The sequence below is a fragment of the Anolis carolinensis genome, chromosome 4 (genome assembly GCF_035594765.1).
Source record: "Anolis carolinensis isolate JA03-04 chromosome 4, rAnoCar3.1.pri, whole genome shotgun sequence".
Lineage (NCBI taxonomy): Eukaryota > Metazoa > Chordata > Lepidosauria > Squamata > Dactyloidae > Anolis > Anolis carolinensis.
In genome coordinates, this window is record NC_085844.1 from 128,147,934 (window position 1) to 128,174,061 (window position 26,128).

The 26,128-nt window shown below is 42.2% G+C and overlaps 1 protein-coding gene across 4 annotated transcripts in view; it reads left to right on the forward strand.

Moving 5' to 3' along the window:
• The first annotated feature begins 8,725 nt into the window (after window positions 1-8,725).
• brinp2 (BMP/retinoic acid inducible neural specific 2) overlaps window positions 8,726-26,128 on the forward strand; it is a 117,726-nt gene continuing 100,323 nt past the window's right edge. For all 4 annotated transcript variants that reach the window (XM_062977761.1, XM_062977760.1, XM_008108951.3 and 1 more), the window contains exon 1: window positions 8,726-9,184. The gene's annotated coding sequence lies outside the window, so the exon portion shown is untranslated. The remainder of the gene's footprint in view (window positions 9,185-26,128) is intronic.

A 26,128-nucleotide genomic window follows, 5' to 3' on the forward strand; every position in this document is an offset into this window, starting at 1 on the left:
AGGGCTCTGTGGCAAAAATGAAGAGCCAGCATATTCCACCATCGTGGCAACGAGGAAGGCTTCCCCTGTTGCATTAGGATCAACGGGGGAAAGTCAGGAGGGGATGCTTCCCCCTGTGGGATAGGGTAAGGAGGAAGCCGGGCGATATGGGCTGTGGGGTGACGGATTCCCTATGCTTCCTGCCAGGCAGTGCCAGATTTTGGCAGCAAATGTGATGAAGTCCCTAGCTGCTGTTAGAACTAAACTCATGATAAAGGGAATTTTGAAGGGAACAAATTATGCCATAGTCCCCTTTGACCAAATATTAATGGTACTTTCACCTGGACAGCATTGACTCTTTTATGTTATTGCTTTTAAGACATTAAGGTAAAGGTTTATTTATTTATTTGCAGTATTTATATTCCGCCCTTCTCACCCCGAAGGGGACTCAGGGTGGATTACATTGTACCCATATAAGGCAAACATACAATGCCATATAACTTAGAACAGAGACAGACGCAGAGGCAATTTAAACCTTCTCCAGCTTCCTGCTTCCTGAGGGTAAGCTGGATTCCACTGCAACGGCAACTTCCTCATTCCAACGGCGGCTGGATGATTTTTATGGTGTTGTAAATTAGCCTCCCCACATATAAGTGGTACCTAAATTTCCTACTTGATAGATGCAACTATCTTTCAGGTCAGCAACAAGCAAGGGCTATATTTTATTTTTAATTGTCGGGTGCTCTCCCCGACACGGGCTGGCCTCGAACTCATGACCTCTTGATCAGAGTGATTTATTGCAGCTGGCTGCTAACCAGCCTGAACTACAGCGCTGACATTAAGCCTAGTTGTGTCTGACGCTGGGGGTTGGTGCTCATCTCCATTTCTAAGCCAAAGAGCCAGCGTTGTCTGCAGACACCTCCAAAGTCATGTGGCCGGCAAGACTGCATGGAGCACCATTACCTTCCCTCCAGAGCTATACCTATTGATCTACTCACATTTGCATGTTTTTGAACTGCTAGGTTGGCAGAAGCTGGGGCTAATAGCGGGAGATCATACCACTCCCTGGATTTGAACCGGCAACCTTTCGGTCAGCGAATTCAGCAGCTCAGTTGTTTGATCTGCTGCACCACCGGGGGCTCCTTTAAGCCATTAGGCATCTCTCATATTAAGCTGTTCTATAGTTCCAGTCCTTGCCACAAAGAAGTCTGCTATGATAGGCCTGGCATTGGTGAAAACAACAAAACATTGGTCATTCAGACCACTAAAAGAAAGAAAGCTGCTGTGGAGCAATTGAGAAATTATTGTATTCAGACCAGAGAAACTGGGTTAAAAATCTCTGCTCATCTGTGAAGCCAGCTAATGACTGTGAACCTCTTGTTCTCCCCACATTTCTGTCATCTACCTCACAGGCGGGGAAAGAGAGAATATATTTTTTTAGAAAAATGAGCTCTTGCTTGCTTCAGGAAGGGGTTCCTTGGAGGAACGTGGGGGGCATAATAATAATAGATAATGACTGTATAGACAGCTTCCAGAGCAGCCTGGTGTATTCCTCATTTGCATAACCCGGCATTTAATGTACCCATCCTGCAACTGATCCTCCCTCAGCATGTTGCTGCCTCTCTCCCCACAGGCTTTTGTTATTTAAACGCACAGGCAGGCATAGCCTCGAAAATCCCCTTCAAAATTTTAAGGGATTGACTTAATAGAAAATACGTTTTGGGAAAGAGGCTAGCTTTTCCCGCTCGTAAATGGTCCCTTTTTCTACCATAAAATAAGGCTTATTAAATGGCTGTTGGGACCCCCTCTGCTTCCTATATAGTCTCATCTTTGCTGGAGGAACAAATTCCATTTTGCACCCCTTCATCTCTACCCCTTCATCCCACTGCATCAAATCGACACCTGCAGAGCTTCTCTGAGCCAGGCAGCTTCCTGCTTGGATCACTCTGCTGGGTGTGTTTCTGATGTTGGGGGATCTGCACTACCCAGGGATTTGGAATAGGAAAATCGAAATGGTGGGTGGAGGGTGGGCACACTGTTTTGCGTACTTTGCATTCTTTCTGCCTCTTTTCTCCCTCAAAAAGAAGCAGACCTCTGAATTTAGCATTGGGAGAAGCAGGAGGAGAGGATGAAATTGAAATGTGCATGTGTGATGAATGTTTCTACCTTGTATACACTAGTATGGACCAGATTACTCCCTGGACAACTCCCCCCTTCAACTACTTCTTTACAGTATTTACAGTGTTTATATTCCGCCCTTCTCACCCTGAAGGGGACTCAGGGCAGATCACAATGCACATATAGTGGCAAACATTCAATGCCATTAGACACATGACATATATAGACAAACACATATAGACAGACAGAGGCAATTTAATGTTCCAGCTTCTGGCTTCCTGAGGGTATGTTCGATTCCGGCCACGGGGGGAGCTACCGCTTCACCATCCACTTGTGACACCAAGTCCTTGATGGAATACTTCCGGACGCTGCTAGAGATTTTTATGGTGTTGTAAATTTGTTAAATTAGCCTCCTCGCATAAGCAGTACCTAAATTCCTACTTGACAGATGCAACTGTCTTTCGGCTGCATAGGTCAACAGCAAGCTGGACTATTAATGGTCAGGAGCTTACCCTGACCCAGGCTGGCTTCGAACTCATGAACTCTTGGTCAGTAGTGATTTATTGCAGCTGGCTATTAACCAGCTGCACCACAGTCCGGTCTTCCCAAGTTGGCAGGGACAATCCTAATTATACCTCTGTCACCCCTCTTTTTCAGCTGCTTTTGAAAGGGCCCAATTTTTCTCCCTCTTTGTCCGCTTTTTTCAGTTGGTGCAAACTACGCTCCAAGTACAAAAGTAATCTGCACTCACATTCATTCAGCAATGAAGAGAAAAGGTGGGTAAGATTGTGCCCTTTCCAGTAGGCTCAGGCTAAAGCACACTGCTGTAACCTTTCCTGGCTTGTGTGGTCTTTCTCATTTATAACTTTTGTGATCTTTTTTTTTTACATTTTTTATTTTATAGTGTATATAAAAATAAAACCGACAGTAAAAAAAGAAAAAAAGAAAGAAAAAGAAAAAACAACAGAATAAACAAGTTTGCAAAATACTATACAGTCAGCACTCATTAAACATGTGAAAAATCAAATTTGACTGTACAGTTATTATACCTTAACATTTCTTATCCCTCTAACCCGACACCTGTGAACCCAACTCCCCCTGACCTCCGACACCCCTCAATATAGATCACATAACTAACTAACAACTACCCATATATCTTCTTACATTACATCCCCTTTATGGCAATATTCAAATCTACCATTGTCTTCTTTTCCAACCCAAGTGCCAGCCCCCATTTGTTTACAAATTCTTCATTATTTCCTGCTCTGCTACTTTTTGTCAGCATGTCCATTTGGATATAATCTACTAATTTATCTCTCCAGTTTTTAATAGTTAACTCCCCCCGCTCTGGCGGGAAGGTAATGGCACTCCATGCAGTCATGCCGGCCACATGACCTTGGAGGTGTCTACGGACAATGCCAGCTCTTCAGCTTAGAAATGGAGATGAGGAAGTATAATACTATAATACTGACCTTGTGATGAATGTAAGATTGTCAGCTCTTAAGTTTCCATGTGTGAGTCTGATGGGGAGGCAGAACGCGAAAGGACAGTCAACCATGCTTTCCCCTCTCAATGTGATGAAGTGGCTAGGACTCACAGCAGTGGGTTCAAATTACAGGAAAAGAGATCCCACTTGAACATTGGGAAGAACTTCCTGACCGTAAGAGATGTTTAAAAGTGGAACTCAGGAGTTTGGTGTAATCTCCTTTTTTTTTTTTGGAGTCTTTGAAACAGAGTCTAGATGGACATCTATCAGGGTGCTTGGTTTGTGCTTTTCCTGCATGACAGGGGATTGGACTAGATGGCCCTCGGGGGTCTCTTTCACGTTGATTCTATCACTTGGGTTGGATTGTGTCCTGCTCCTGTGTGTAAGAGAAACAGAGAATGTCTATGGGAGGCCCCTTCTCTACTGCCATATAAAATCCAGATGGTCTGCTTTGAAACAGATTATGTGGCAGTGTAGACTTATATAATACAATTCAAAGCAGATCATATAGATAATCTGGATTATATGACGGTGTAGAAGGGGCCAAAGAGGGACAAAGCACTGCCTTTTTCCATCCAGAGAGGAAACAGTTTCAACAACACCCCCCCCCCCTTTCCCTGCCTCCTTCCTCATTCATCTCCATAAAGATCTGTACCATTTGCCATCCCCTCCCCCTCTGCTCTTGGCTCTGGGCTCACTTCCAAATCCAAATTTGTTTAAATATTTTAGGAGCAAGAGGTTGTCTCACAGCCATCAACTACAGACATCTTCCCCCCTCTCTCCATCCTTCCCACTTCCCCAAATTCTCCTTGCGGTGAATGGTCCATAGATAGATATAGATAAGTATTGTATATGTGTGTGGGAGGGGGCAACCATGACTCTAGAGGGAGTTCGGCTCACACATGCTTTAACCCTTCCATCTGGGACTTTACTCCCAAACTCCCACCAAAAGCAAAAGGAAGGAAAAGGCGCAAAGGGATAGCTTGTAGTGGTGTGCATAATTTCATTTTTAATTTGCATTTTGTATCAAATTCGTTAAATTTGTGCATATGGATCGATATTAGAAACATGCAGGAAAGGTGGAGGGGGGAATATAAGAATCGAAATACTCACCAATCCTTTTCATTAAGATTCTGTTTCATTTGGATGTCTCCCAAGGTCAGTTTAATTTTCAGTATAAGCATTAAGCAACTTTGGTAAAGACAGGAGAACATAAAGTGTTTTGAAAAACAATCCTTTTTTTTTTTCTTGATTGCCAAAAGGAAGGCACTGGGGGTGGGACTAGCAAATTTAATGGGTGGGAGACTGAGAACACAGCATTCTTAGAAATGTAGTTTGAGAAGGTGAAGCCCCCTGTGGCAGAGAATGGAAATGGCCCTGTCTTAAACTACATTTCCCAGAATACAGTGCTCAGCATCAGAAAGTCCCAATGAGGGCTGCAGCAGCCAACCATTTAAGTCAGTCTAATAATAAATAAAATCATTGAATCTGCAAAGAGGACTAAAGTAAGTAAGTAATAATGTAAATCTGTGCCAAATTGAAGTTATGTGGTTGTGTGTCATAAAAACCGACAGACATTCAATGGGATAGCTGTGGTCACTTTTTTTTGGGGGGGGGGGGATTGTTTTTGTCTCAACTTTTAAAATTCCCCCAAAATCTGTAAATGTGTGAATCTTTCTGAAACTTCTGGGGACTGATGCCCTGTTTATCTTGTGCATTCAGGCCCGGTCCAAAGTGGAGGCCGTTGAAGTGGCTGCCTCAGGGGCACATCAAGGGGGGGGGGTACTCTCGAGGCCTCGACAGCGCCACCATGTAAATTTACCGAGGAGGGAGGCGGCGGCGGGGACCATCCCTTCCCTCCTTGGTGAAGAGCTAGGCCTCATATAGGCCTTCCATGTTCGCCAAATAGGAAGGTGATGGTCCCCGCTGCCACCTCCGCCCTCGGCGAACAAGGACCTCACGAGAATAGCTAGGTCTCAGTTAGCCTTCCCCATTCGCCAAGGGCGGCGGCGGGGACCATTGCCTCCCTCCTCGGCGAAGGCCTCAACTTTCGCCGAGGAGGGAGGCGATGGTCCCCGCCGCTGCCTCCGCCCCCGGCGAACACAGAAGGCTTCATCTGAGGCCTAGCTCTTCTCGTGAGGACTCACGAGACTTCGCGAGAAAAGCTAGGCCTCAGATTAGGCCTTCCGCATTTGCCGAGGGCGGTGGCAGGGACCATCGCCTCCTTCCACGGTGAACGCGGAACGCCTTGTGGGAAGAGCTAGGCCTCAGTTGAGGCCTTCGCCTGGGAGGGAGGTGATGGTCCTCGCCACCGCCGAAGGAGGTATGTGCGGGGCCTTGGGGGTGGGGGGCGCAATATCGGGGGGGGGGGGGACGGGACGTGGCCACTAGGTTCTCTTGCAAGGCGAAATTACCTAGGGCCGCCCCTGATTGTGACAGAGCAACCAACCTTCTGCATAAGATGAATGGAAGAAGTGAATATAACCATCCCGACTAGTTTATGTTGCACATAGATCCCAGATGGGATGCAGACCTCCATTCTTCAACATGATGAAAAATTCCTGGTATAGATGAGAGATAGGAACAGACGCTATAGCCCCTTGACCAACAGGGACCCCACCTCCTGTTCTAGCATCTCCTATGTGTGCATGGATGTACACAAATTCTATAGCATATCATCTGGCCACAATGTTTAGGACTGACATATGTGATGTGATTGGATGTCCAGACATGATGAAAATTTTGGAGCTTGTTGTGAATAGGTAGAATATGCGGTAGAAGCAAAGTGACAGAAAGGATGTCATCTTAAGGAGGTCAAAGCACCTGCTTTGATGACTCAAGCTGGTCCTTTTAGATTGTTGCTGATGGCACTCTGGCACTTTGTATTTCATTGAGTACTTTAAACTGGAACAGATGGGGTAACAAAAGTCATGTACTCCACTCTCTAAGGCTTTTGTTAAATACTCCAAATAAGTCAGATAAATTTACAGTCATTGTTTTGGCTTCCAAAGAGACAGTTTCATAAAAGACTCATTGCAGCCTTTTCCAGTCCTCTAATCCCACAGTTGCTACTCTCTATGTGTTCATATTTGCATCATAAACATGGAATTTTCATAAACAGAGTGTTAATGGAGACTGGAATAAGACCTTTTATTGGAAATCACATGTCAAAAAAGTGGGAGAGTTTCCACCATTACAAATTGCCCCTCTAAGCCTCAGATAAAGTTTTCGGGGGAAACTTATCAGTCACAGCCTCCTGAACAATATAACTGGAAGAAACAGGACTGCAACAGTAAAACTGGAATACTTGAAACAAATTCTGAGAGAGCTTTACCACCTGTTACCAGAGTAAAAACGATATGGGATGAAGTGTGTTGTACAATTTTTATATGTGTGTTTTATTGTAAGCCGCCCTGAGTGCCCTGTTGGGTGAGAAGGGCAGGATATAAATGTTGTAATAAATAAATAAGATGAAACTGCCCTTCTCAAAATGTTCAAAAGCTAAATAAGGAAGAGCAAACCTGAACGCCTAGGTGACCTACTTTACACGCTAAACAGTCCATTGAATTTACCAACACCCTCGGTTCCTGCTCTACAAGTCCCAACACACACCCAGTGTGATGTCTCTGCTCTTCACTATTTTATTGAGGTTGGTCATTGCTCTTCTCCCAAGAAGTAAACATCTTCTGATTTCCTGACTGCAGTCTGCATCTGCAGTGATCTTTGCGCCTAGAAATGCAAAGTCTGTCGCTGCCTCCACGTTTTCTCCCTCTATTTGCCAGGTATCAGTCAGTCTGGTTGCCATAAGCTTGGTTTTCTTGATGTTTAATTTCAAACCAGCTTTCACACTTTCTTCTTCCACTTAGGTGATAAGGTTTCGCAGTTCCTCTTTGATTTCAGCCATCATAGTGGTATCATCTGCATATCTAAGATTGTTAATGTTTCTTCCAGCAATTTTAACTCCAGCCTTGGACTCGTCAAGCCCTGCATGTCGCATGATGTGTTCTGCATACAAGTTGAATAGGCAGGGTGAGAGTATGCAGCCCTGCCGTACTCCTTTCCCAATCTTGTACAAGTCTGTTCTTACTGTGGTTACTTGGTCTTTATACAGATTCCTCAGGAGACAGACAAGATGACTTGGTATCCCCATACCACCAAGAACATGCCACAGTTTATTATGATCCATACAGTTGAAGGCTTTAGAATAGTCAAAAAACAGAAATAGATATTTTTCTGAAACTCCCTACTTCCTCCATTATCCAGCGGATATTGGCAATTTAGTCTCTTGTTCCTCTGCCTTTTCTAAAACCAGCTTGTACATCTGGCAACTCTCACTCCATGTATTGCTGGAGTCTTCCTTGCAGGATCTTGAGCATTGCTTTACTGGCATGGGAAATAAGTGCCACTGTACAGAAGTTTGAGCATTCTTTAGCGTTTCCCTTTTTGGGTATGGGAATATAAATTGATTGTTTCCAATCTGATGGCCATTTTTGTGTTTTCCATATGTGCTGGCATATGGCATGCATCACCTTGACAACATCATCTTCCAAGATTTTAAACAACTCAGGATCCCGTCGTCTCCTGCTGCCTTGTTATTAGCAATGCTTCTTAAGGCCTATATCATCATCTTATGTTTTAAACTGTGTATATTGTTAATGTATTTGCGCTGTTACTTTTGTAACATTGTGAGCCGCCCCGAGTTTATTATTATTATTATTCAACCTAACTCCTCAGGATGTCCGGTTCTAATTCACTCACTGGCTGTTAGGAATTGTGTGAGTTGAAGTCCAAAACACCTGGAGGGCCCAAGTTTGCCCATGCCTGTTCTAACTGGATGTGAGATACCTCACAGGTAGGTATTGTATATGTGTGCGGAGGGTGGGGAGCGACCACGACTCTAGAGGGGGTTCGACTAGCACACGCTTTAATCCTTCCATCCGGGACTTTACTCCCCAACTCTCATCAAAAGCAAAGGGGTAGAGCTAGCTGTGGCCGAAGACAACACTCTTCCCCCCCGCGCTCCTGGGCCAGGCTCCTGGGCCAGGCTCCTGGGCCAATCAGGGCCGCGCAGGGAGTCCGAGCCGGGCTCCCATTGGCGGAGAGGGCCCTGCGCGTGCCAAGAGGAGGCGGGCGGGCAAGCAGCGAGGAGCGGAGTTGTGTCGGCGACGCTTTGCAGCGCGGGCAGCGGCGGCAGGCAGGGCGCTGCGCTCCGTCATTGAGAAAGAGCATGGAGCGCGAGGAAACGCGGGCTGCCTCCTAAGCGAGGGGAAGCATGGCTCTTTCCCGCCTCCTGCTGTTGCTGCCTCGCGGAGGACAGGGAGCGGAGGGAAGGGGCACGAGGCGGGGCGCGCGCCTCCTTTCGCTTCCCCTGAGGGGCTCCGAGGATGCCGGCGGGCGTCGCGAGGCAGCAGAGGGCTCGCTGGAGGCGCTGCGGGCGGAGAGGAGCTAAAGACGCGCGGAGGAAGGCTCCCGCGCTTCCCCTCGACGCCCTTCGACGGGGCGGCTCTGAGGAGGGAGGAGAGCGCTTCCCTTCCTTCTTTCCTTCCTCGCTGACGGAGTGTTAAGCGAGCCGCTTTCCCTTCCCTTCCCACAGAGCGGAGGGTAAGTCTCTGAGGAGGGAGGGAGGCAGGGAAGAAAGGATGCCCCGCACTTTTAAGGGAGCAGGAATCCTTTGCCAGGCGCTTTCTTAGAACCATAGAATCGTGGACCCCAAGAACCACCCAATGTAGGAAAAGCACCCCCGACAGATTGCCATCCAGCCTCTGCTTCAAAGCCTCCACAGAAGGAGACTCCATCCACACACAGCAGAGAGGATGTTGTGTTGTCGAAGGCTTTCATGGCCGGAATCACTGGGTTGCTGTGACTTTTCCGGGCTGTCTGGCCATGTTCCAGAAGCATTCTCTCCTGACGTTTCGCCAGGCATCCTCAGAGGTTGTGAGGTCTGTTGGAAACTAGGCAGGTGGGCTCTATATATCTGCGGAATGATGTCCAGGGTGGGAGAAAGAACTCTTGGGGTTGTTGTATGTATTCCGGGCTGTATGCCCGTGTTCCAGAAGTATTCTCTCCTGACGTTTCGCCCACATCTATGGCAGGCATCCTCAGAGGTTGTGAGGCAAGAACTCTTGTTTGTTGGAGCAGGTGTGAATGTTTCAATTGGCCACCTTGATTAGCATTGAATAGCCTTTCAGCTTCAAGGTCTGGCTGCTTACTGCCTGGGGGAATCCTTTGTTGGGAGATTGAAATCAATTTCAATCAGGAAGGAGGAAATTTCAATTTCAACAGAAAGGAGGAAACCATGAAAATGAACAAAATCTGGCTACCAGTATTAAAATACTCAAAAATCTGGACATGAATCAATCATGACCAGCTAACACCTCCCACAGATATATAAACCCCACTTGCCTAGTGTCCAACAAACCTCACAACTTCTTAGGATGCCTGCCATAGATGAAGGCAAAACGTCAGGAAAGAATGCTTCTGGAACATGGCCATACAGCCCAGAGAGGAAGTTCTTCCACAGCTTCATATTTGATCTCTTTCCTTGCCATTTGAACCCATTGCTCCATTGAGTCCTAGATCCCTTCCACACAGCTGTATAAAATTCTCATTGAAGTTGTTTATTTTAGCAGTGTGGATTCAGATAACCCAGTTTAAAGCAAATGATGTGGGTTATCTGCCTTGATGTTCTGGGTTATATGGCTGTATGGAAGGGCCCTTAAATGTGCTGCCCTAAGGAAGAGCACCGGGTTGAACGTGTGCAAAGTGCATTTCCAAACTCGGTGCTCCTTCTGGCTCCTTGTTAGTTTTTTTTGCCTCAGGAGGAAGCAAAGGAAGTTTCTTAGAAGAGGCATGAGGAAAGAAGTTGTTTAGGGGCCCTTGGGTTTGCAGATCCTTGGGGCCCCCTTCACACAGCTGAATAAAATCTCACATTTTTTGCTTTGACCTGGAGTATATGGCAGTGTGGACTCTGATATCTATGGACCCTACTACACAGTCCCTATATCCCAGGATCTCATCCCAGAATACCTGCTTATCCCAGATTTTCTGGCAGTGCGGGCTCATATAATCCATTTCAAAATAGATAACCTGAGATCAGATCCTAGGATGTAAGGACTGGAAGGGGCCCCAGTTCAAAGCAGATATTGTGGGATTTTCTGCCTTGATATTCTGGGTTATATGGCAGTGTAGAAGGGCCCTGAGCTGCAGATGGCCTCGCCCCTTACTCTTCAGGTGACAGGTAATTTCTTAAAGAACTGTGGATCCAAAAGAGAAGGTTTAGAGGAGACAGCCATGTGTTGTCAGAGGCTTTCGTGGCTGGAATCACTGGGTTGCTGTGAGTAATCAAGCTTGCCAATTGCAACATTTACACTTGCTTCAAACAGACAAGGGTTCTTTTCCCCACCCTGGACAGTCCACAGATATATATACACTCCGCTTGCCTCATTTCCAACAAACCTCTGAGGATGTTTGCCACAGATGCAGGCAAAACATTAGGAACTAATGCGATTGGAACGTGGCGATATAGCCCGAAAAACTCAGCAACCCATGAGAGCCATGTTTAAATATTTGAAAGGATTTCAGGGAGCAGGGTTGTTTTCTGCTGTTTGGGGACTAGGACTCAATGGAGCAATTGGTTCAAATGACAGGAAAGGTGATAACCCCTGAACATAAGGAAGAACTTCATGGCTGTAAGAGCTGTTCAGCAGTGGAACTCTCTGCCTCGGAGTATGGTGGAAGCTTCTTCTTTGGAGGCTTTTAAACAGAGGCTGGATGGCCATCTGTTGGGGGTATTTTGATTGTGCTTTTCTTGCATGGCAGGGGGTTGGACTAGATGGCCCATGTAGTCTCTTCCAAATCTATGATTCTGTGATTCTTTCCAAAGCAGAAGATAGACACCTGACACCCAACTGCCCCCTCCAGCCTGCAGTGCTCTTCGCTTGCTAGTGCTACACAGCTGGGCTTATATGCAGAATATAATTGTTATCTGAACTGAGCTTTTCCTCTACTATGAAAGGCAGTCAGATCTTCCGTTTGGAGCAAATCCTGGTTTAATCTTAGTAATTTCTAACAATGGAGCCTTTTGATAGCCACAAAAGTGGTCATAAGTATCTTTTTGGCAAACTAGCATTTGGCATAGCCTCTAATCCTTTTGACATGTGTATCTTTTATCACCTGTTTTGAATCTATATTTAATGTTGGTGTCCTCCTGTACATTAGCTCTGTGGGAGAAGAATAAGGGATGAATGCAACTGTTAATGCTAGGGTTTTAAAATTCTGAGCACATTGGTATTTGGGGAATCAAGAGTTCTGTATCTGTAAAACAAAGCTCCAGACATTTCCAGCGTCAACATATGAACATGAGCTTTGGATTACAGGGAGAAATAACTATTCAGAGGTTAAGATTTCAAACAGCGTTGGGTGATTGTCGCGGCATTGAACTCCCTGTTAAGTGCTTTTCTTATTAGGTTGCCCAGCGCCTCACTAGGAACTCTCATTTAATTCACGTGAGGATCATTTTACACATTATGTAGACAAGTGTACACTCGACAGGGAAACATAGGCAATACTGTCTCCCTGATGAGAGCACTTGTGTGATATACGTGCTGTATGACAGACAGCCCCACTGTAGATAACACACGCAGAACATCTTTGTGTGACATCTCAAAATGTAACCTGTGAAGCGGCCCCAAGGGGATGCGTTTTCAAATACAACCCAGACCTGTTAGAAGTAAAACCCTGCTGGTGACTTTACAGGAAGGTGGACAGCATTTCTCCTTCTCTCTACAAGAAAGGAGAATAAAATGCATATAATGGTGGAGGTTTAGTCAGCACCAAAGCATTGCAATTAATTAATTAGCCCAGTGTTAAGCACAAGTGCTTACTGTGGGGTTGAGTGGGCATTTCCCACTCCCTGGATATGCATCAAATTAAGTGTTTTGTTAATGGGAAAAGTAGAAGGATGATTGTAAAGATGCCCTGCATGATTGCAACCAGAGGGCAAGGAGTTTAAACATCTTGTAAGCCTGTATTTCTCCAAAGTGGGGGGACTCAGGCTCCCTTGTCTCTTTCACTGAGCCAACAGGAGCATGCCATACAACGGCTGAAGGTTTGTCCCTTTCTTTCTGGAAGAGCATTCAAACCTTTGTGAGCCTCTTCACTGGTTGAAGTTCAACAGGTGTTGCTTTCTGAACATGGTGATGCAGTGACAGGGCAATGATATAGCTACTGAATTTCTCTATGTTATGCAGCCATTAAACATGCAGAATCCCTGTGGGGTGGGGTGGTGGGTGGGAGGAGGCTAGCCAAGATGAAAAACAGAAATGTAAATAGCCAGTGGCAAGAATATACACCAGGGTAAGGCTGTGCTATGTCAGCTGTTGTTTTGTAAGTGTGTGAAAAGCTAATTGGCTATTGTTTTAAACATTGAATCCCCTTAAACAGATGTAGGTTTTCTATTTCATAAATAATCACGCTATTACGTCTGGACACAGACGTAATGGCAGATGCATTCTGCCATTGCCAGGAGCAAATCAGGTGGCTTTAAGAGGATTGTTTTCTCCCGTTAAAAGATCGTGTTGTCTTTAATGCTACCTTGCAAGGTTGTTTTGTGGGTAAATGATAACAACAAAGCAGCTTTGCACTAACAATGTGATAGAGATTGTCATTCTCTCTTTCTCTGATTGGGTGCAGGGAGGGGAAGAAAAAATATTTTGTACTCTTGGTTCTCAAGGTTTTTGTGTACTTTCTCCAGCTTCTGCGTGTTCCCAAAAAGCCTTAGTCTTTTCAAGGGTAATTGTCATAATTCCCCATGTTTCCCCAAACTGGTCAATGTCATTTTGTTTGCCACCTGTAAACAACATGCCTTTTCCATGATCTCATAAGCGCCAGCCTTGCTTGCTTGCCTCTTTCCTTTGATTCTCTGATTCTTCTTTTTGCCTTGCTCTTGTTCCTCTGATCTTTACTTCCAGCCTGGATTGAAAGCTGGTCGTTCATCCAGCACCTGGATTGCACAAATGCCCCTTCTATCTCCCAGACAGATGAGTTGGAGCCTGATGTTTGGTTGGACTGGGAAACTTCTCTGGCACTGTTAACTAAGAAAGCTAAATTTAACACACACACACACACACACACAAGCAGATGGGATTCTCAGAATTTTTGAATGAGTATACAATTATACAAGCATACTTTGTGGTTCCAGTTTTAAAAGGAGCAAGAAAAGAATTCTGATGCAAAACAAAGGAGTGGCCTCCATGTGGTATAATAGCACGGATAACTTTGCTCCCCTAGGATCTTTTTATCCTGCAGTTCAAATCACCACCTCTCCCCCACTGTAATCCTGTATTTTTTCAATAAACTTTTCTTGGTTGTTGTGTGTTTTCTGGGTTGTATGGCCATGTTCCAGAAGTAGTCTCTCCTGATGTTTCGCCCACATCTATGGGAGGGACCTGCAACAGATATATAAACTTTTCCTTTCTTAGTTTTCCCATATACCTCACAATCTCTGAGGATGCCTACCATAGATGTGGGTGAAACGTCAGGTGAGAATACTTCTGTAACATGGCCATACAGCCCGGAAAACACACAACAACCCTTTGATCCCAGCCATGAAAGCCTTCGACAACACATTAAACTCTTCTTGATTGGAAACCACTCAAATATTTTTACTGCTACCTCGCTCAGAGAAAGCAGTCATTTTTTTGGTTTAAGGTCACAGTTACAATCCAAAATATCCTTTGGAACATCTGGGTGTAGTTGACTACCCCTGGGAACAAGGAATTTTTGTTCCTCTATTTCCATATAGTAAAGGAAGCTACCGGGGGGGGGGGGGTGTCTCTTTGCAGCATATAGGATAAATAAATGAAACAATGAACAGTCCTTTCAGCAAAGTTTACCTGTCCGAAAAGGAAACTGCCCCTTGTAACTCTGCCTGCCTCCCTGCATTTGCCTTGCCTCCATCCCATCACAGATTTTTTGGGAAGAACAATGTTGTCATGCTTCAGTGTGGAATCTGGTTGGAATGTTGAGTTGGAAATAACTCCATTGGCCATCAAATGTACCTCCTCCCCTCCCCACTCAATGCAGGAAAACCAACTAGAGTAACTACAATGGGTAGCTATCAAGTCTCTTTTTGAAAGCATCCAGAGAAGGAGACCCCACTACCATTCTAATCAAGTGGTTCAGTAGTAAAATAACATTTACTGCCAAAGAAGTTCAAATGAAATAAAGCTACCCTACTATAACTTGAGGCCCCCAGTGGCACAGTATGTTAAAGCGCTGAGCTGCTGAACTTGCAGACCATAAGGTCACAGGTTCGAATCCGGGGAGCGGAATGAGCGCCCGCTGTTAGCCCCAGCTTCTACTAACCTAGCAGTTTGAAAACATGCAAATGTGAGTAGATCAATAGGTACCGCTCTGGCGGGAAGGTAATGGCTCTCCATGCAATCATGCTGGCCTCATGACCTTGGAGGTGTCTAAGATTCTAAGAGCTTAGATTTCTAAGCTCTTCGGCTTAGAAATGGAGATGAGCACCAACCCCCAGAGTCAGACACGACTGGACATAACGTCAGGGGAAACCTTTAGCTTTTACTATAACTTAAAGCCATCAGATTTGACCCAACTCCCAGGGGCTGTAGGCAGCCTTCCTCTCTGTGATGGCTGTTTAGATGTTTAAAGAATATGATGATGAGACCCCTCCGTTTTTTTCTTCACCAGGCTAAAAATTGTCAGCTCGCTTACCTTTTCCTCCAACGTTTTGGTTTCCATACCCCTTATCAACCTTATTTCTTTTCTTCTCTGACTTGTCTGTATCTTTTCTAAAATGGGGTGTATGGAACTGAATACAGGACTTGGGTGAGGCCTAACCAGCATAGAATATTGTAGGACTATTATTTCCTTTGTCTTGGTAACTATTGTTATGTTTATATAGACTAAAATAGTATTTGTCTTCTTTGCTGCAGCATCACACTGCTTGTTCAAATTATCTGTTTTGGACCGGGTTATCTGAGTCCACATTGCCATATATTCCAGTTTAGAGCAGATAATGTGGGGTTTTCTGCCTTGATATTCTGGGTTATATGGCTGTGTGGAAGGGCCCTGGGCCTTCTGAAATTCTGTTTTTATTTGCCAATGCATTGGCTATCCCTCTTAGCTTTGTATCATCTGCAAACTTGCTAATATTCCCTTTAACACATCATCTAAGGTATTGATAATAGTATTGAACACTTTTCATCTCAGGACAGAATCCAGTAGCACTCCTTTTGAGACTTCTTTCCAGCTTGAAGTACAGCCATTAATTATGACTATTTGAACATATTTTTACAACTAATTATGGATCCATCTGACAATGTTCCCATTTATTCCACATTTAATCAGTTTGCTAATCAAAATATTGTGGGGGACTTCACTGAATTCTTAAGTGAAATCCAGAAAAATGACATTTGCAGTGTTTCCAACATCAACTAAACTAGTGACCTTATGAAAAAGAGATATAAAATTAGTTTGGCAAGTTTTGTTTTTGACAAATCCTTACTAGCTCCTACTGATCACTGCATTGTCATCTAGAAGCTTCTAGACTCTTTTATTTAATCCATTATAATACTTTCTCTGGTACTGATATCAGACTGACTAGTCTGATATTTTTTTCTGCCCTTTTTGAAGGGACATTGTTTGCCCTTCTCCTGTCCTCTGGCATCTCACCTATTCAGCAAGATTACTCATAAGTGATGGCAAGTGGTTCAGAGAGTACACTGGTGGATCGCTTCGGTACTATGGGATGTAGTTTATTTGGCCTTGCAAATTTAAATTCATTTAGGTTGATTCCTGACTATCGTCTTGTCAGATTTGATTTGCACTATGGATCCCTTGTCAAGGTGTCTGCTGAATCATACAGAGCTGTTTTGGGGAGAAAATTGAAGCAAAATAGGCATTGAGCAGTTCTCCTGCTTCATTCTGATATATTAGCATTTTACCTTCCTTGTTGTGTAGCAACCCCAATAGTTCCTTCATCTAGCCTTGCTTCAAATGTATCTGAAATACCTGTTTTCATTCCTCCCTGCTTGCCTGGCCAGTTTCAACTTATTCTGACCTTTAGATTTTCTTATAATATTCTTGCAGGCTTGGGCTACATATCTGTACACTTTGTTGGTAATTCATCTTTCCTTACATTCTTTATACATGCTGTGGAAGGCACTGGTGATTTGGTTTTAATTGATACCTTGAGACAATATTCCAGTTACTCCTCTATAATCAGGATCCTGTTTTAAATTTCAAGAGGTGGGAAGCCTCATCCAACAAGTTCCATTGTCCTTTATCTTTGGATACCTTCAAAGATGAATTGAATGCAGCTAGTATGCAAGTATGCATTGTTTTTAATAGAGATGAGAAAGTTAGTGAGAAGGGATTAGTACATTAAGTTAACCATTAATGTTCTGAAAATCTAATTCAGTGTAATTCGATTTACATTGAACAGGGACAGTGTTTTTTTTAACCAATGAAGATAATTTTAAATAACCATTTACATTTATGTTACATTACTAGATTAGCAGTTTTAGGAGAATGAAGACAGACACACTCATTTGTGATTTCACTTTCTCATTTCCTTCATCCCTGTTTTGATACTTGAAGAGAATGAATTAACTGCTTGAATTACTTTGAAACCCCCTATTTCCGCCCACCACTACCAAAGATCCTTTTCTTAGTTTCTTTTTCTACATTCCTCATTAACTCATTCCCTTATCTCCCCCTTTCTCTGGCTTACTGAAAACCCAGTGGTTCCCTTATGTGCAAGCCCATGCTTTAAAATCTGTTGGAAATATCTTTGTCCCCCTACCTTCACAGGTACATCTGGTGGGAGCATACTAGTAGAAGGCCTTCTCAATGGTTGCTCCCAGGCTGCCCTTCCGATTGTGGTTTGAAATATTTTAACTTTGGAATTCACTAAATTATCATATAATCAGGAAATAAAATAAACAAAGAACCCTATAGCCATTTGTACTTTTAAAAAGGAACAATGGGGACATTAATAATTAGGTACACATTCATTTCTTAATTGGATCAGTGGATTCCATTTGGATGAAAGTGTGCTGTAAATTAAATAAATAAAGACGTTTAGTATTGTACAGAGAGGTCTATATTTTTAGTAGTTTTACTACACTGAAATACTCCCTAAATCATTTTGTGGGGGGCGGAAGTCCTTGCTTGAAGAAAAATACTTATCTATTTATTACATGCATGGACCATATCCAGTTTTCCTCCACTGGAGACAAGGTAGCATGAATCATTCTGCTACCCATTTACCTTTTATTATCACCCCCATGAGGATTTCTAACTAAGAAGTAGTGAGCAGCCACACGCTACTCCAGGAGTTTCATGACTTTGTTGTGTCTTCGGTCTGGAGTCCAACACACTAGCATACATACTTTATAATTGCTTTGCATTCTGAGGGTATCAGTCCCCAGTACTTTTAGTAACAATAAGGCTATAGTAAAGGCTTTTTTGTGTGCCCTACATTTGAATTTTTCTTCCTGCAACCCCCCCTCTTCCATGTGTTCAGCCTCCTAGGGAATTCACAACTGCAGATAAATCAGTAGTATGGCTAGTGCATTTAATGTCCCAGATCATTAGAGGAGAGCCTCAGGAATTTTTATCTTGGATTTTAAGACTTGTAAAATGAGCTCTGTCTGAGGAAACTTTAAAGTCTGAGATGGTTATCCTTCTGTGAGGGAAAGGAGGAACATACCATTTTTGTGAAAAACCTGGATCTTCTAAGGCTCAGTCTAGCACTAAACATTTTTTATTTTACATAAAATAAACACATTTCAAAATCCAATTTGCAATACATTTCAGTTTTTAAGTTCATAACCATCTGTCTTATGGCTGAATAAATCAAATTTGCAGTGATTCCTCCGTTTTCATTGCAATTTTGCAAGATACCTAAATTAAACACCTAAATATGTTCATCCAAACACATCTCCATGAATATTTATCTCAGTTGGTAAAACGTAAAAGCATTTTTGTATTTCTAGACTTGAATTTTAGTGATTTGGGATGTTGGATGATCTCTGAGATAAAACGTGTTTTGTAAAGTAAAGGAGAAAGTTGTATGAAATTATAGTCTTAAAGTCTTTTTTTCTTTTCTGTCCTTGATTTCACATCTATTTCAAGTGTTTTTTTATAGCAGGCATGGACAAACTTCAGCCCTCTGGGTGTTTTGGACTTCAACTCTCACAATTCCTTACAGCTGGTAGGGCTGAAGTTTGCCCATGCCTGTTCTATAATGTCTGGAAGTTGTCTAATTTCCAGATATTACAGAAGGTAATATCAAAAATATTAATAGATGATGATGGTGATGATGAAATGGAGGATGATTAATTACTACAAGTGCTACCCATAAAAAACATTTTAACCCAGTTCATCCCACTGAAACTACTCTTCAGTAAGTGACCTGAACTCTGTGCCTTGCAATTTCCAAACTCTGGGGAAGTAATAAAAAAAATGAAAAGAAAATTGAGAGAGAACTAGATTTTGGATAAAGAACTAGGATGTTGTAAAATTTATGGGCTGTTTAACACTGTTTATGATTTAACTAATTAATTACTTAATTAATAACACAATTCTAGATAAATGTTTATGCTAAGAATTAAACACAAATCAATTACTTCCACTAAAATGCATTTAATTAAGTTTTCTCATTTGTGTTGACAAATTTCCAACTTAATTAATAATTTGATTTGAGTGGATTCTTCTTGGCATTGTTTTATAATTAGTATTATAAGAGTGGACAAAAAAGAGATGGAGATGTTCGCTTCTAGAATGGAGATTTCAGTGTCCACATGCTGTCAATGGAACATATAAAATGGGAGCAATGCAAAGTACCTCATATTCATGAGAGCAGTAGAGAATGTGCAGGGGTATTTCCTGGTGGAGTTTTACTTTGAATATGTGAAGGAAACTCAAGAGAAGTAGAATAATAGAATCATAGATTTGGAATAGACAACATGGGCCATCTAGTCCAACCCACTGACATTCAGGAAAAGCACAATTAAAACACCCCAACAAATAGTCATCCAGCCTCTCTTTAAAAGCATCCAAGGAAGGAGCTTCCACCATACTCCGAGGCAGAGAGTTCCACTGCTGAACAGCTCATACCATCAGGAAGTTCTTCCTCATGTTCAGGTAGAATCTCCTTTCCTGTCATTGAACCATTGTTCTGAGTTCTCATCTCCAGGGTAGCAAAAACAAGCCTGCTTCCCTCTTCCTGATAATATCCTGTGAAATATTTAAGCATGGTGATCATGTCTCCTTTCAACCTGTTCTACAGACTAAACATACTGAGCTCTTTAATCTGCTCCTCATAGGGCATGGAAGGACAAAGAAGAGATGTATGTCCAAACCTTTAAAATATTGGTTTATATTTTGCACATATTTATTATGAAAAACGAATGCATATTCTGTACAGAATAAAAATGTACATCTGCCACTTTTACATGAAATTCTTTAAACTATATGGTGTTTTCAACCTTGTAGTGTTGACACTCTAACATAAAACATACGATGATTCCAGTATAAATAAATATATGCAAGTCAAAGTCAACATTTTATAGTTTACTGATGAGAGTAATGTGGTTGAAAAGCAAGGTCTGTTTATGCAGTTTTTGTATAAAAACATATTTGTCTGCATAACAGATAAAAATTAGAAACTTGATTTTCTGCTAAAGAAAAGCTGGAATCTTTGGGAACCTAAATTTGTAGTCAGATTCTGAAGAATATTCTGCTTATAAGACATTGCTGAAAGCAAAATGGCTCACCTTAAAAAAATCCTGTTTAACTAAGGCAGTGGTCCTCAACCTGTGGGTCCCCAGATGTTTTGGCTTATCTCCCAGAAATCCCAATATCTGGTAAACGGATTGGGACTTCTGGGAACCACTGAACTAAGGCATAAAATCTAATTTAGAAGTATAGCTTTTCGGCAAGCATAAGATTGACTCCCTCCAGGCCATGGTTTCCAGCAACTGGTCCTCCACATATGTTAATTTCAGCTCCTTCACACTCAAGTCCAGATCTGTAGGAGATCAAGCAACATTGAAACCATGAACTCCTCATCCTCTCCTCTTTGGAGCAAATTCTCCCTTCCTTAATAAGAAACTCCACCATACATTCAAATGTATTCCTGTTGCCTGCTAGTTCTCCCTGAAAATAATTGTTTCTCTTTGACCTTTTTAAAAAACCTTTTAATCATAGAGACTCCACAGTCCTGGTTATGCTGGCTAAATTTCATGGGAGTTGAGTCTGGTAATACCTGCAAGGCTGCACAGTTTTAGAGACTATCTTAAGAGTTCTCAGAATGGTCACCTGCTGTTTTTGAAAGCAGAGGAGCTTGCAGGTGTGGCTGCCATCTTTTAACATTTGCACGGCTCCACTGCCATTAAGAGCAGGAGATATAAAGAAATTTACGAATTGTGCCTCCTTCAAACTATCTTCATGGCCAGAAAGAATCTGCCTACATAGTTTTTGTGTGTTGGAAGGAGCTTTTAAGCCTGCTAGGTAGAAGCAGACAGCTGGTCCTTTTATCAGCGTTTTCTATATTTGTCTGACTAGCAGCAGCTCTCAAAAAACAAAAACACCTTTATCTAGAATGGCTTATTTTTTTACATTCATTTTTATTCAAGTGAACAGAAATAAAAACATATACAGTAGAGTCTCACTAATCCAAGCTAAACGGGCCGGCAGAAGCTTGGATAAGCGAATATCTTGGATTATAAGGACTGATCAAGGAAAAGCCTATTAAACATCAAATTAGGTTATGATTTTACAAATTAAGCACCAAAACTTCATGTTATACAACAAATTTGACAGAAAAAGTAGTTCAATACGCAGTAATGTTATGTTGTAATTACTGTATTTATGAATTTAGCACCAAAATATCACGATATATTGGAAACATTGACTACAAAAATGGCTTGGATTATCCAGAGGCTTGGATAAGCGAGGCTTGGATTAGTGAGACTCTACTGTATATAGAAACATACAGAAAAAAAGAGTTACAAAAAGTAATAACAATAAGAGTGGCTTATAACAAACGTCATTCAGTTTTTGAATTTTCTGGACCTAAAAACCCTAAAGGGACTAGATCCCATCTGATCTTGGAAGCTAAGTGTGGCCAACCCTTATACATGGATGGGAAGCCACCAACAAAAAATCTGTCAGTATTTAAATTATTTAGCATTCTCTAGCTGGGCCTTCCTAGAAATGCACCTGAAGAACTTTGTTTCCAATAACAAGATGTTTACAGGATGTTGCCTGAGGGCAAAATAAGCTTTTTTCCTGCGTCAGTCAACTCCTTCCAATCATCACAGGAGTCCTGGGGATTCACTATGGAGCAGCCATCCCCATGTGGAGCCTCAAGGGGAAGACAGCTTCCAGGCACACAAACAAGAGCTGCGTCAAAACTGGAGGGGATGCAAAGGGCCTGCCGCCTGGTTCTGCTAGGATGCCTCACTACCACCCAATCATGTTGCCAGAGAGACAACTGGAGAAGGATGCTGCACCTTCAGTAGTTACATTGTAGAGGGAATTTCTGAAGGAGCTGCTTATCTTGTAACACCTGCTGATATTCCCTCTTCAACCATTAATAGAACAACAGTCCTCTACAGTGTTCACCCTGGTGACCCTACCCTCAACACATACTTGTCTTATGTTAGGCTGCCCTCTCCCAAAAAAGTATTTTGTGGCACCTTGTATCCCTTTCAGAAACAGGAAACACAGTTCCTTGGAGTCCTTATTTTCTGAGCCACGGGCTCAGATGGATGTCTTCCTATGAAGGTGTTCATAGGCTGAGGCCTAAGCCTTGCTGCAACTATACAGTGTGAACCTCTCTTTATGGGAATATTTGTAGGGGCTAAGTGACCTTACTTAGTTCAATAAGTCTCTTCCTTTTAAAAACCCAATTTAATTCTGCATAAACTCATGTTGAGATGCCTTGCATTCAGTGACCAAAGCTCCTACCATCCTTAGATTCCATATACACAATTAACAGGGTAGAAGACATAGACAGCCCCCCTCTGATAGATTTGCCTTAGGGTTGCCAGAAATAAGTCAGAAATGACTGGAAGGCTCACAATAGTAACAACAACAAAGGATCTCTCATTTAAGCAGGATTGCCTACTGAGCAAGGAGGCAGAGAAAGCCTGGATGCCTGCTGTGACCTTAACAGAAACTTGAGCTGCACAGATGAGATGGTGAAGCATTTTGCAGCCTTAATATTAGCATTTTCACCCATTTTATATTGGTGCTAAAGGCATAGCTCCAGGGTCCCTCTGGGAAACTGGCTCACTTCACCCATAAGCTCACTTTGATGTTGTGGCCAAGGGAGTGCATATTCCCAACCATTTATCTTCCCAAGTTGTAAATGTATTAAATAGCATCAAAGAGTAATTAGGTAACTAATCCATATTGCTAAAACTATACAAAAAGGACAAAACCCCTCTCCAAAAATGTAATAATTGCTGTTGGTGGTTGTTGGTATGCTGTTGAAAATGTCACAGAGATTAAAAAGAGCACCTTCTGTTCTTGAGTTGGGTTAATGAGATTGGAACAACAGGTTGCTTTTGCTACAGAAGCATGAGACTTCTACACAACTGTATAAAATCTACTCTGAACTGTATTATATGGCAGTGTGGACTCAGATAATACAGTTCAAAGCAGATATTGTGGACTATCTGCCTTGATATTCTGGGTTATATAGCTGTGTGGAAGGGCTTTTAGCATCCAAGCTGGATGTGATTTCTGGTGGTTTCTGCGAAGTGGTTCGGGCCCAAAGCAAGTAGACAATAGTTCAGGCTGAAATAACGTTTGTAGCATATAAATGAGAGGCTTTATTTGTCTGGTCAAAGCTATACTGGTTTAAGCATTCCTTTCAGGTTTAATTGCAAAACACCTAAACTAAACCTAAAATAAGTGTATTGCACTTAACATGGCATGTCCTACTCCGATTCCTTCTAGTTTATATACCGGTATGCCTTAACCTTGTATACTTCAACTTCTGTTAGCCATGCATCTTGGACTATAACACTAATTGGTCATGCTGCTTGGAGGGCTGCAGTTCTGGATGTCTAAAGAACATCAGACTGGAGAAAGTTGCCGTATAATTCACACTGACTGACAAGAGTTCTCCAGGGTTTCAGAAAGAAATTTCAATAGCTCTCTGGAGATGACAGGGATTAACTTCCTGAAATCAAATTCAGCAACAGTCCAAAGGATGCAGATTTGCATAATTTATTAATATAATTATGGTTACAATTTATATGGTGCATTCATGTACACTACTCATGACACAGCTTCACAGGCAGCTCAAAATAGACAGATTCTAGCACTAAGGGTCTTACAGTCTGAGACGAGCATTGAGGAACAACAGAGGGAAGGAAATGAGAGCAGAGCTTGAGTCAATGTGCTAAATTTCAAAGAAAGTGGCATTTCTAATATTTTGAGTGAAATATAAGGTTATAGAACAATGATGGTGAACCTTTTCAAGACCAAGTGCCCAAACAGCAAACCAAACCTCAATTATTTATTGCCAAGTGTCAAGATGGCAATTTGATCTCAATATTGAAGTTTTAGTTTAGAAAATTTTTTCATACATTAACATCTTTTGTCTTAAAAGAATAACACAATAACAGAGCTTTCAATGATACAAAGAACCTTTTATTGAAAGGTAAACATTTGCATTAGGCATACTTTTGAACAATTATGTTATTTTTGCTGTTATATGCGTACTGATAATTTGTTTAATCTTTGCTTGTACTGTACTTAGTAAATTTGAGAGCATGACATGCAGCACTCAGGTCATCTGTTAGTCTGTTTCTGGTGTCAGATTTGATATAATTCAAAGCTAAAAATGACTATTCACAAGCATAAGATGATCCAAACAAAGTAAGGAAAGCAGTCCTAAGTGCTTTCATGGACTTAAAATTATTTGGCAGAGAATTTCCACACTTTAAGAATTTTCTTTTCAAAACTGTACTGTCCTTTGTTATCCTTTCTATCTTCTCAAGTGTTTCATGCAGATCATAGGATTTATTTTTCCAGATAGAGCTTTCTTGGAACCCCAATAGCTCCATTTCCAAATTTTCTAAAGCTAACCAGTGTTATCAAGAAAAATCAAGTTCTCCAAATTTGAAGGATTTGTAAGATAAATTTGTATGTCAGTCGCAACAGTTTGTTTTTTTAAAGTGTAACCAACACTTTTTAGTTTTGAAAAGTGTTAACACACCTGTTTCTTTTGCTGTCTGTGCCCCTGTTCAATAGATTTCACCACACTTTCTGTCCCTGTAATACATGGATTTTGAAAAAAAAATTGGCTTTGTTGTGGAAACAAGGATTGGTGTTAAAACTACAGTGAAGACAACTTTTCCCCATGACAACTATTTCAGATGTGAATTTCAGGTCCTAGGAGTAGATTTCTCTCCCTGTTGTCTTACCCACGTTCTTAACTAGGAGTCGGATGTAAGTTGGACAACTTGTATAGACCCAACCCCAAAAAAGCCCCGAGCCTTTTAAAGTTCCAGCTATTTTGGCACATGTTTTTAGCAAAGGTCTACCTTGAAATCAATCTCCTAATCCCTTCCTGATTTCTACTGAGCTATTACAGTGAGGGCTCAGTATCGTCTCGTGTTTGGCTCCAGGATGCAAATGGATGCCAACATTTGTTGATCTGAAAATCCCATGATAGTAAAGTTTGCTTTTTGGTATTTAAAAAAATATATTTTAAAGCCATGAATTGTTCAATTTGTGAAAATGGAGAGCCAACTGTACCCTTGTCCCCCAGATCTAAAGGGGTTTCTCTAGGAACCATGAGTGGGCTCTCCAAAGCAAATCCCAGCTCATGTTCTGCTCCCCAATGGGCCAGTCTTTTGCTGCCAAAACAACACAAGCACAGTAAATTGCCTCCGAGAGACTGAGGTGTTTATTCGAGTAGTGACGGAGTTCACTGGATGTTGTCCTGAGCTCCAGGGAAGCAGCAGTGTCAGAAAACCTCAGAAAATGTCAAAAAATGTGTACTCCCTTTCAGGTGGCACAAGGCTCCTTCCTGTTCTCACATTGGCTGGCATCACCCTCTGCAGAACCTCACTCTCCATGAAGGTGAAAGGGAAGAGTGCCAGAAAACAAGGTGTTTAACTGGGGATTTTAAACTTAATTTTGTTAATACATGACTCCATTTTAGTGTTTTATTTAGTATTGCTGCAACCCGCCACCTTGAGAATCCCATCTTCAGCAGAGAAAGTTGGGGTGTTGATCTTAAAATAAACCTGTTTAGAGAAGGGGGACTTTGGGGGACCACCAAAGAAATGTCCCCATTTTTCTCTCCTCTTCTCACTTTCCCTCTTTATCCTCCACTTCAGTTTTTTTTTTTTTTTTTTGGCAAACTGGGTTAATAGCACAAAAAGTGTGTGCACTTGGTTAACCCAGCCAGTAGCAGTAAGCAAAAGCAAATTGTTTCAATCTCTTTAGTTTGCGTGTTCTTTTTCCTAATAATCTGACCCAGGAATGAAT